This window comes from Medicago truncatula, chromosome 2, assembly GCF_003473485.1.
Source record: "Medicago truncatula cultivar Jemalong A17 chromosome 2, MtrunA17r5.0-ANR, whole genome shotgun sequence".
NCBI lineage: Eukaryota > Viridiplantae > Streptophyta > Magnoliopsida > Fabales > Fabaceae > Medicago > Medicago truncatula.
Genome location: NC_053043.1, coordinates 30,998,181 through 31,009,491, shown reverse-complemented (window position 1 = coordinate 31,009,491; position 11,311 = coordinate 30,998,181).

Here is an 11,311-nt window from a genome sequence, read left to right as displayed (position 1 = left end):
CAATATATATCACTGACCTTTTTCTTTCGTCACATGCATATTAATTTTTCTTCTTGTTTGTCTTTAGAGTATTAATTTTTCTGTGTCACATGCATATTATTTTTTCTTTGTTTTACTGGACACATGCATATTAATCGTTCAGATAGTTTATAGTTCTTTTTTTGACTTAAATAGTTTGAAATTTAAATAATAAAAACTGGACATTATGAATTGTAGAACAAAACTTCAGGCGTCAATAGTAAAATAATTCTTAATTATGAATGAAATGGCTTAATATAGCCTTCGCTAAAATAAAAAAAAATAGTAAAATAATTCTTCTAAAAAATAAAAGTAGAACAATTATTTTTACCCTCAAAATAATAATTAGCACAACTACACATCCGTAAAAAAATTACTACTAAAAGTTAATATATTTTTTAAAGAAGCTATTTTTCAAATTTAAAGTCATCGAAAAAAATGTTTTAATTTTACAATATTTCACTCTTTAATAATTATGTATTATAAGATCAAGTTTTTAAAACATTTATTTACCAAATATTTTTCACTTTTAAAGTTAGCTTCTAGCAACAACAAAATCAATTTACCAAACAACTTTAGCTTTACTTCTAAAGCACTTATTTTTAACTTTAAGCGTAAAGTAGCTTCTATGCTACAAAAAAGCTGGGCCAAACGAAGTCTTAACAGGGCCGACACTAGACATAGGTTGGGGTGCGACGATCTAGGATCCATGTAGGTAGGGGCCCAATTTTTTTTAAGTAGGGGATATATATAGAAATATTTAGTTTATGACGGTAGTAGGGATGGCAATTGGACCCAGACCCAATGGATACCCGCAAAAAATACCCACAATGGGTAGGGTAAAACCCCGCTTTTATGGATCTGGGCACGGGTACGGGTAATACCCACAAAATTAAATGGGTATGGGCACGGGTAAGGGTACTATACTGCCCAGACCCGCATACCCGCATATACATATTTATATAATATCATAAATTATTTATTTATTTTTTATGTATCATTAATTAATTTATTTATTAGCTATTTAAGCCTAAACCTAAACTTAAACCAAACAACTACTTAATACAATATCAACTCCATCATGCCGGTGTATAATTTTTTAGGAATATTTCGGATGTTTTCTATTTGACTAAATACCACGGTTCATATTATTTTATGAGTTAATTTTAAAAAATGGGATCGTAGTTTTATTTCATTTGTGATGTTTTTTTTTGTTTTTCCATAGTTAAAGTGCGGGTAATGGGTGCGGGTATGGGTACCTAAGTACCCATAGGGTATGGGGAAGGGGACTAAAGTTGTTGCCCACGAGGGTACGGGCACGGGTACGGATATTTTTTATAAATGCGGGTATGGGGACGGACATTGTAGTACCCTACCCATTGGGTACCCATTGCCATCCCTAGACGGTAGATATAGCAAAGTTCACTTGAAGGGCTCAAACAATGACATTATGAAGGGCTGAACTGAAGTCTGTTAATGTTTTTGGCCTTTTTGGCACAACTTGCTATATATACCCCCTATAGCACACAGATTTCTATATACACTCTTTTTAAAAAAAAAATTAGTTGTTCTTAATATTGTGCCAAAAATTTTATTATCGGTGAAATTGATGTGAAGAAGATTTTCTTCTTAGACTTGGCTGAGTTTTGATGATAACAAACTCACATCACAAAAGAAGAAAAACCATGGAGGCTCAAGTTGAAGAATGAAGAAATGGGACTTAGGCTTCATAGTTGTATTTTTCCAAGTATGGTCCTTATCTTTTGATTTATCATTCTTAACTTATGGAACAACTTAGAATGCTCAGAAAATAATTACAAACCTTTTTCTAAGTCCCCATATGAAGCAATGCCTAAAGCTCTCATGAAAATAAATCATGCACTCATTGATTTTCATTTAAATGTGATTTTGCATTAAAATGTTTTTGTATGAAAAGCCATAATTATTTTTGGAAAATTGCATAAATAGTTTTTAATTAAAAATATATTTGGCATGATTCTTTGTTCTTAGACTTGATTATATATTGAAAAATCAGTTTTGCATCAATTAAACTTTTCTATCTGTTGTCAATTAATTTGTACCTTTGGAATCAAATCAAATTTTTATATCATTGCAATTGAATGACTTTTTTTTTTTTTTATAAATCGGGTATCCTCCACGCGCAACTGCTGAGACTAATCCCTCGAGCATTGTGGGACCCAAATGGGCGGCAGGTTCTCCCTAAAGATTTTAATCTATACCTATTAATAAAGGCAATACTTTTCTTTTGGTGTAGTCTATTTTTTTACCCATTATACCCTTCACTAATTGCAAAAATTGCAAAACAATTAACTGTTTGAAATGGAAGTCGGTTACCATATTTCAAACTCAAAACTTAACTTCTTTTTCCTCTTAAAAATCAGCAAAATCAGAACATAACTGTCTTTTCAATTTAAAACATCAGCACGAGAGATTCAAGAAGAAGAAATAAGGAAAGAGCGAACATCGCACCACTGAAAAACGGAGTTGTTGCGGCAGCGATGCATAAGCAAAATGGTTAGTTTCTATCTTCTCCCTTTATGTTTTTTTCTATAATCCTTTGCCATCGATTGATTTTCCATGTTTAGGTTGCAGTCTTTAAATTTGATTTTGAAGAATCGCATGGTTATTACAGTGGGAAAAATATGGGAGAAGAGAACTAACAAGGCTTAGAGCATTCACACACATAATACAACAATCAACACATTTACTTTAACAGACTATGTCTTCTTCTAAGTTATGTAGATAATCATTCGAACTTCATATGCCTTTAAAACAATATATATATATATATATATATATATATATATATATATGGCATGCTTTTGGATCGTCAATAATTTGTAGCACTGATACTTCTCATGGAAGGAGTGTGTGTTTTTTTGTTACAATGGAAGGAGTGTGTGATTACATTTATTTCATTCATTTTATAAAGTCATTTTTTGATGTCGATGTGTCATTATCATGTTCAATCTCAATATCTTGAATATACTATTGTTATCTTATATGTGGATGATTTGTAGGTTGGATGTCTCTCATATCATTCTGATCCATTATTTTTATCTCTCTAATAATAGCTTTTTCTTTTTCTTTTTCTTCCTTATGTATCATACCACAAGATAATGGAAGGGGATGGGAAGAGTTTATGCCATCTGCCAATATAAATAGAGATATCCTCTTTGTTTTGAATTCACGCTACAAGAATTGAATTGTACCACGGATTTTTTCTTTATTTTCTTAATGTTTTTTTTATTTAATCTTCTTATTTTGTTCTAAATAAATTTCTTCTTCCCTTTTCTTTTGGGTGGACTGTGACAAGTTTGGTGTCAATTGAAATTATGAAATCTATTACAATATATAATGTAAAAGGAGATACACCAAAATGCTAACTTTTTTCTATCCTACTCTAGAGGAAGTAGCCAGTAGGGTTTCTTTAAGGAATGACCACATACAGAAAGTTAACAAAAATACGAAGAAATATGGAATATCAACAGAGCATCACAATGCAACATTTTTGTAACGGAAAAACGGAGATTGGGTTATGTGGTAAGTGCGGCAACACTGTGAAATCCATGGAGTCAATATTAATGTAACGCTCCTATTTCTATTAAAGCAATTAAACATGCGAATAATACATTTATTCAAGAAATAGAGATTACGTCTTATTCAAAATTCAAAAACCGATAGACATGTATATAAACCTCAACAGTTACAGCGGAATACAAATCAGAGTGATCAAATATATACATGCCATGAGCAAATAAATCATGTCTCAAAGATAAATCTCAAAACCCAAACATACGGGTAGTCATCAACAAAATCATAATCCAAAAGAAAATATAAACGACCTAATCTAGACCGACACGACAAGCCTAGATCAGAGCCAACACGACACCGATATCGGAGGAAGCTCCCGATATCCCAAGCAAAGACTCACCGAGACTACTCCTGCACAACGTCTACTCACCCATACAGGCAAGTAGGCGGTTAAAACCACTGGGGGTGAGCATTACATTATCATAATCCAGATAATAATCAAATCAAATAATATCATGTACTTGAATAATATTAGTCATGCATAAATACTTATACCACAACTTGATAGTTCGTATCCACATATATCAATCACATGAATAATTATCCAATCATAAATATTCATTCACAACATCAATCATAGACAATCATTATCAACATTCATTCATCTCAATTCATCACCAGTCACATAATTCACATAGGACTCATGCTATGATATGCACTTATGGACACATAAATGCATCCGGTACCAAATCTCAACAAGGTCGTCACCTTTCGATGCCACTTGCACAGCGAATGTAAGGGCTCACACCTGCCTTACAATAATCTCGAAGTAAAAGAGTCATCCCTTTTACAGCAACCACGACTATGATGCATGGACATGTATAAGGACTCGATAATGCGACAACAATTCACAATCTCAACTCAATATATAGGACAACACCCAATTATATTGATTATCTCCACAACATTGCATTATCAAGAAAACATGCCCACACAAATAAATCATAGTATTCATCATCACACATCAACATATTTATCAATAATCATCAATGTCATTCAACATCAATCACATGATTTTCATTAGTCAACAAACATCACGTGTATCACGTATGATTTTACCAATTCAAGAATTCTCACATTGCGAGCAATTAGCATACGGTTCTCACGATAGTCATCATACTTCAAACATATACATGCATATTCAATTGTTCACCCTAAGTACCTCATTGACCCATTACTAAGTTTGGAAAAGTTTCACGGTTTATAAAGAAAATGTTTATGATAAGTTTTCGCAAGGATCCACATGACTCATGTATATTAATTTGATCATAACCCAAGTTCTAAAAATCATTTGAATATCAAACCAAGGCCATTAGAACAATAACATATTTATCTAAAACTTTCATGTTTACACTAGAGTTCAATTCAAAACAGAAATATGCAAGAAGGGAGCAAGAGTGCGAAACAGGGGAAGCTGACACTGGGCTACTCGCCTTGCGAGTAAGGGTTACTCGCCATGGCGAGCAATTCCAGTAGCTACTCGCCACCGGCTCGCCTCCCACTCGCCTCGCGAGTCATGACAGGTTTCAGAAAATTCTGTTTTCGTGAAAAATCCATTTTCACTCTAAAATCCCAATTTTTGACTTCCCAATACCCAAATTGATCCCAAGGGTTTACCCAAATGTTTTTAGACATGAAAAGATACTCAAATCCATATACAAACTTGAATCAAACATTATTTTAAACAAAATCACCATTTGACCCATTTTCTCAAAACAACAACAACATTTCATTTTTTCACCATCAATCCACAATTAAGTATACCCAAGTTATAATTCACTCACAACAACATGTTTTGTCAACAATAACATCCATTGAAACTTGTTTCTCACCTCAATCCAACACAACTTATCACAAATCATTAATTAAGCAAAATTTCACAACTTGACATTTATACATACATTGAACCATGTAATTTCATCCACAAACATACCATAATCATCAATTCAAGTATAAGAAACAACAACATAACAAGAGCACGAATTTGACATGAATTGTTCATCAACCTATTTTCATACAACATGAAAAGATGTAAAATTTGAAATTGATTATGATAATAACTAACCCTCTTACCTTAGAAGAAGATTAACCCAAACTCTTGCTTCAATTTAGCTCCTAAGCTTACCCAATTGGATTCTTCAAGTTCTTCTCTCCAAAACCCTTTTGCTTTTCTCTCCACCTCCTTCTCTCTCTACCTCTCTCTAGAAATGTTTGTGAAATGAATGAATTGGTTCTTCTAACACAACCCTAGTGTTATCTCCACTAATGGGCTTAACTTAGTTTCTAGTGGGCTTAACCCATTTCTATTCAAACCAAAAATATTACTACACTCCAAACGATATTTTAATTAATAACAGTAAAATGTCGTTAACGGTAAAATCTAATCACTACCCTAGTAACTTAGTAAAATAAGGGTTCTCACTAATTATTAAAATAATTCTCACCAAAATTACCATTTTACCCTTACCCGTCAAATGACTAAAATATCCTTTTAATACGGTAATCCCCGTAAATGCACCCGACGACAATTAAATACACACAAGCACAATTAATCACACACAAACACATAATAAAAGTAATTAAAATAAATCTAGCTAAAAAATTGGGCTGTTACAATTAGCACATTGGTTCTCACATGTGAAATCCATAGAGAGTCCATGGAGGAGTCACAAGTGAGTTTTATATTCTTCAAGTATATTGTTAGGGCTTTCTATTTTATCAACCTATTATATTCTTTATTCTTCCATTGTTTGTTTCTATTTTATGCATATATTTTCTTATATGTTCCTAAAAAAATCAAATTTTATGAGTTACACACTTTACCACAGTAGAAAAAGCAGACAAAGTGCCTGTCTAGACGACCATTGTGTGCATTTTGGTTTTGGTGTTTGAATATGGGAGAATTGTGTGCATTTTGTTGTTTCTTACAGTGCTGTGACTCCATGCCCACTAACTACTACGCATGGCTATTCAAAAATAAATACAATATTTTCTTGACAGCAAAAACAAATGAAACTTATACATTGTTTAATTAATTTAATTTATTTTGAAGTAGTTTTGCTCACCTTTTTTTTTTCATTTCAAGGTGGATTATGTTTTTCATGCGTCATTGCTGAAAGATAAAGGAAATGGAAGAATTGAAAGAGGAATTAAAAAAAAAATAGCAAATGGGCTGCAATGCGATAACATCAAGGCTTTAAGACGTATCCGCGGAGGAAGAGAGTAGACAATGCGACCATACTAATGACGTTGATGTAGAGAAAGAGAGACAACCCATAAGTAAAGGAGAAGGGGGTAGAGATGGTTATTGAAATTCACTTTTATCCATGAGAAAAAGGAAGAAAGGAGGTCTCAACAAATTCAAATTCACATCTCCCGTCTATAAAAAAACTCTTATTCCCAATAAAAAAGACAGGCGCAAAAAGTGCAGTTAGATATGCACCATGTGAAAGATAGAAATAAAGAGAATGATTGACGTGAATAGAGTTTAAGGGTTTCATTTTTTTAAGGAAGAGTTTAAGGGTTGTTGATAACTCCCTAAAAATTTTTGAGAAAATTCCTTGATTTTTTAGAATTCAAAGAGGTTTGCTATATTTTCCATTAGTTTTGCCTTTGCTGATAATTATAAACCTATTTAAATTAAAAAAGTTGTTATCGTTTTGACCAGCTAGAAAAGACATCATTACTTGAGTTTGTTATTGTTTCTTTAATCAATTGCACTCATTTTTTGCATCGACTGCAGCAAACAAAAAATATTAATGAAGTTGCTAATGAACCAAATTAATTCTTTGTTGACAACAATACTGTGATGTCAATTTAAATCCTGAACAAGTCTCATAATATTGATGCATTGAAATGATGTACTCGAGTTTGTAAAGTGAATTGATTATAGTAGAAATGGGCAGCCAATAATTGATTATCTTTGATGTGTTAAGTTAATTTTTGACGAATGGAGTGCTTTAATTATTTGCTTCAAGATATTCTTCAATAGAAATAGAGAAGTATTATATAGATTCTTAAATCTATTTAGGAAGCAGAACGTTGCGTGTATATGTATGTATATGCTTCAAGTAGCTTTAATTATTTGCTTCAAGATATTCTTCAATAGAAATAGAGAAGTATTATACAGATTCTTAAATCTATTTAGGAAGCAGAACGTTGTGTGTATGCTTCAAGTTGCCTATATTCCCTTTTATCTAAAGTTTTATCAAAATACTTGAGATGTTTTGTTGAGCGGATCAAATCTGTAAATCTAACCATACAATTTGATAAAACTCAAAGATAAAAGGAAATATAGGCAACTCAAACCATTTCACTCATGGGAGCCTTCCAAGCTTTGTATTCAATCCCAGACTCACTCAATTCGTTCCTAAACATCACCTTAAGGTTACCCTAACATTCAAACACTAATTTTCGCATAATCCACCTAATTAAACAATATAATAAAAAAAATCCAAACTGAACATAGAATCAAATGTTTTTATATGAAAAAAATGTCTCAAAAAACTTCACTGAATAATTGATGAATCAAGAAATTGCTTGGTTGTATGTAGCTAAGCAGCCGAACAACGATCTGAGAGATAGGTCAATAGGACAGTTGTATGGCCGTGTCATGTGTGGCCATGAGAGAGAGAGAGAGAGAGAGAGAGAGAGAGAGAGAGAGAGAGAGAGAGAGAGAGAGAGAGAGAGAGAGAGAGAGAGAGAGAGAGAGAGAGAGAGAGGTTGTTGTATGCATGGGCTCTTGCCTTTTATTCTCCAAAATTTCTCAAACAATAACATCACTTATATGCCCCAGATTGGTTAACATTCCACTTGCTATGTTACATCAACTTTTTTCAATCAAAAATATCTCAAAGTATGAATAAGTGATATGACTAATGTGTAAATATTCTTTCACTCTTTTTGAAATGTCTTCGTCCTTTGCAAGACTTGGATGTGTTATCAAAGTTTTGTTCTTATTTCTTCTATCGGGCCTTAGATTTTCCTAATTTTATATTTTGTGACAGACTCAAATGGCTTGAGAAATAATATAGAGCATATCTGTACTGGTTTCTGTAAATCATGTTAGCGCTGGGAAAAATTTAATGTCTTCATCAAACCCACCCCCATAACTGTCTCTCATGTTTCATGCATATTCATCCTCCATAGATAGATGAGTATGCATCACAAACCTAAGTATGTATTAAATAACTCCATGTTAAAGAAGTGCATGAGTTACGTATCTTACATTTTTTTATCAAGTTTGATCTTTCTCCTTTTGATCAAGCTTGATCATTCTTTTAATTCTAATAATTTTCTCCAAGATATATCAAGAAAGACTAAACAAACATTGATGTTGAAAAACATAATGTTTATGAATTACATGCGTTAGCGCAGTAGAAAGAGCGGACAGACGGGCACAGGAGTGTCCATCTGGACGCTAGTGATTCATAAAAGGATTACATTTTTCCTAATTGGTCTATATGTATTCAATTGCTAAATGTCCAACGGCTACTTGATTTTATATTGCTACGGCTAGTTATTTTCTTAAATATTTTTCAAACTCATTTTTATGAATAGGTGTCTTTTCAAATATGTTTCTCTTCATTGATAATTCTTTTTTGAAAAGTAACGTTGCTTCATAAACATCTTTTTGTTCTCTATAAATTCAATTGAGAATCAAAGTAATTTATACACAACAACTTTCATTATCTAAATTGACATTTTCAATATCACTTGCTTTCAAACTTTCATTCAAATTGTTTGGAAAACTTTGCTACACTTTAACATTTTTTAAAAAGTTTTCGGAGCACTAAGTCCATTTGTTAGAGTGATATTGATAAAGATATACATTCATACATTTGTTATTCTTCAACTACTTTGTTGTAAAGTTTCTTACCATTGTTGGTGAGAATTATTGTTTAAGATAGTGGGGTGCTATCTTATTATTGTTGTAAAAGGTTATTTGATTCGGGAAGATTCAAAGTCCATCAAAAGTGTTTGGTGTTTGTGCTGTAATGAAGAGAGAGAGTTTATTTCTTGTGTTTATGTTAGAAAGATTGTTAGGGGGTCTTGGGGTGAGATTGCTTGTAACAAAGATTCCAACATAGTGAATTTCTTCGCGGGATGTGAAGGAAGTGTACTGACCCTGAGGTTTAGAGGGGAACCATTATAATTATCTTGTGTCTTTTCTTCTTCCCTTACTCTTTTATTTTTCCACATTCATATACCTTCATCATTATTTACCGGAAAAATTATCAACTACGCTAAACTAAGTAAAATTAACCAATTATCTTATAAACCTAATTCACCCCCTCTTAGGTTACAATCTGAACTTACAATTGATGATATTTTTTTTGGACCCTTTGTTCCTAATAATGTGTCTCACTAATATTAAAAATATTGGTGATAATTTTGATAACAAAGCAAATTATATTTTAGTTGAAAATGGACCTATTAGAGAAATTAATCTTAATCTCATGTTTCAAAAGTTAAAAAAAAAAAAAATTAAATTAATATAATATTGTCATACGATGTTTTGGAGTGCTAGCATATCTAAGATATCAACCATTAAAATTAATGCGTGTCTCATCAATCTCAATGAGATAATTTCTTATCATAAGTGTGATAAAGTTATTGATATAAATTTTTAAGTGTACTAAAATTCATCTTTGAAGGTACACTTTTAACAACAATCTAACATTGATTTTGTATCATCATAATGAACTTGTTAGAGATACTTTTCTTTTTTGAAGAATTGTTAGAGATACTTATCGCATATAAAAAGATGAATGATATGTACTTCTCTCATACAAAGGAGTTTTTGTATTTATAATTCCTCTATAGAAGAATGCTAGCAACACTCTATTTTTAACACTCTCTCTTAACACTCAGAGAGGGTGTTAAAAAGAGAGTGTTGCTAGCACTCATCTTCCTCTAAAATGTCTAATATTAATTTTGTATCATGTATTATTGTTGTTATGAGCTTAACATTAGAGAATTTTCCATCAAAAACTTTAAAATTTACTCAATTACGCGTTGAAGTACTTTTACTTTTCTGGTGTTATTATTTTAGTTGATAAAATTTCAACCTCTATTTTTTCGGGTGCTAAAATTCCAGTTACTTCGTAGATGCTATTGTTCTATACTTTTACGGTATTTTATTTTGTTGTGTCTATGAAGCATTTGATTTATTTAGATGCTGTCTAAAAAAACAGTTACATGGTAGTGAAAACTGAGGAAAAAAACCCGAAATAAAGAGCTAAAAAAAGCACAACAATGAGCTACAAAAATTTATGATGTATTAGGTAAGGGGCCATTTTCTCATATTATGCCTAGGACCCATAAAACTTAGTAACGGGAGAATTAAGAAGTAACTTAACTCAAAGTCCATGTCTATTAATAAAAAAAGGAAAATGCTATATCTCTAGAAAAATAGTATAAAGAATTTTTCAAGACACAGCTGATAAGTTTTAATTGCATGATTTATTTGTTCACTTTCTTTTTTTCAGCCATACCTCCTTGAATTGTGGCAAATAGTGCATTGTGATTGACTGTTCTTTATTCTTGAAGAATTCTTGATGTTATTTTCTAGATATATAGGTTGCTCATAAAAAAAAGTTATCAATCAACTCAGTTTACTTGGTTAGATATATATAACGACAAATGGTGAATGGCGTTTTCTAATGAACACCTACTC